Source organism: Xiphophorus couchianus, chromosome 9, assembly GCF_001444195.1.
Source record: "Xiphophorus couchianus chromosome 9, X_couchianus-1.0, whole genome shotgun sequence".
In the NCBI taxonomy this organism is placed as follows: Eukaryota; Metazoa; Chordata; class Actinopteri; order Cyprinodontiformes; family Poeciliidae; genus Xiphophorus; species Xiphophorus couchianus.
In genome coordinates, this window is record NC_040236.1 from 3,555,949 (window position 1) to 3,557,609 (window position 1,661).

Genomic DNA, 1,661 nt, shown 5'->3' on the forward strand with positions numbered 1-1,661 from the left:
AATCTACGTTCTGTTACCGGAACACGATTAACTAATATGAAAGCAATATCATAATCTCCGTTCAGTTAGTTTGCACATTAATGCAAAATGAAGCGGTAAAATGCGTATGAAAGTATTTGAAAGTGCTTTAGTTGTATGCAATACGCAATACCTACAGGTTACAGTAGTGAAACTGCTGTTTTGGTCTAACTGTGGTCAGAATACGGGCCTTTTACGAAACACTCAGCCAATATGCAGCTGTTAATTTACATTTTAAATTATATCGAACGAAAGATTCAAAAGATCTTTGAACAAAGGAAGAAAGTTTATTCAGATAACACAGATAAAATAAGTGAATTATAAAAGACATAAAAAGACTAATGTCAACAAAGTGATATAAAATAGATTTTTTTTAAACTAAAATATTTTTAAACTTTGCAAAAATATGTCTGATGACTGCATGCTAGATATACTATTTATTTCAAACAAAAAGTCTCCTTATAGACTTTTTAAAAAGTCCAAATCAGATGCAAAACTTGCACTACACAATGCAAGAAAATGAGACACAAAATAAGAAAAATAACAAAAAAGCTATTACAACAATCAGTTGAAAATTAATTGTATATAACATGACTATTGAAATTGTTGCATTTTGGGGGTCAAAAACAATCTTTTGCAACCGAATCGCATTAAGTTGGTGGAAAGTCTGACGCATTGACTCATTTATATTACGGACAATCTGAGTGAATGTGGAGCTATGCGGTGACATATAGATATAACGTTTTGGAATTGCTGTGGAACCCTTTAATCTAAAATAGGGGTTATCATGTAGATGTTAAATAAAGTGGCCTAAGAATGGACCTTTGAGGAACTCCACAATTTATTTTGTTCACCCAGATTTACAATTATGAAATGCCACAAAGAAATCCCTGTCTGCCAAATTAAATCTGAACCAAATTAGATTTGTAGTTTGTAAGTGAGTTCATAAACTATCTTTTTCATTATATTTCCCAGAACAGTAGTTTGGAAAAGGCCGGAAACAAACGTTTTACTCTTTACTGTTCCAGGGGCAAATGTGAAAACCCATTGATTTGCTAATTTAGTGACCCATCATGATAACCACTTCCAAGTAAAAACATTTACTACATGTTACTACATGTTGTGCTCTGTTTTCAGGCTTTTTACAATTATACCAGGTGAATATTATTAGCTTTTCTCTACTGTGTGTAAGGAAAGCTTAAAGAGGTATGTATCTATAATATATAATTGCTCTTAAGCCCAGAACCATATATGCATATATGTAACAACCAGTAATGAATAATGTATTATTCTAATGAGTTAATCATCTGAAGATAGTGCGATAAGTCGGCAACGTTAAAATATTTTTTTAACAGATGATAATTCAACTTGATAATGGTGTTATTTTAGATTCAGATACAGAAACAACAGTATACATGTCTGTTAGTTTTCTATTACTCTACTACTATCACTTTTCCATGTAGTGTATCTGGTTAACGATCTTTTTTTCTTTCACTGCTATTATTTTGAACACAAGTATCAGTAAATCTAGCACAGGCAAAATCTGCTACGGTAAAATAAAAGTTATGTTCCTTCCCCGAGAAAAAAGCCAAACATGACCAAATGACTCCAAACTTCTTCTTTTTTTTTTTTTTTTAGTTTTT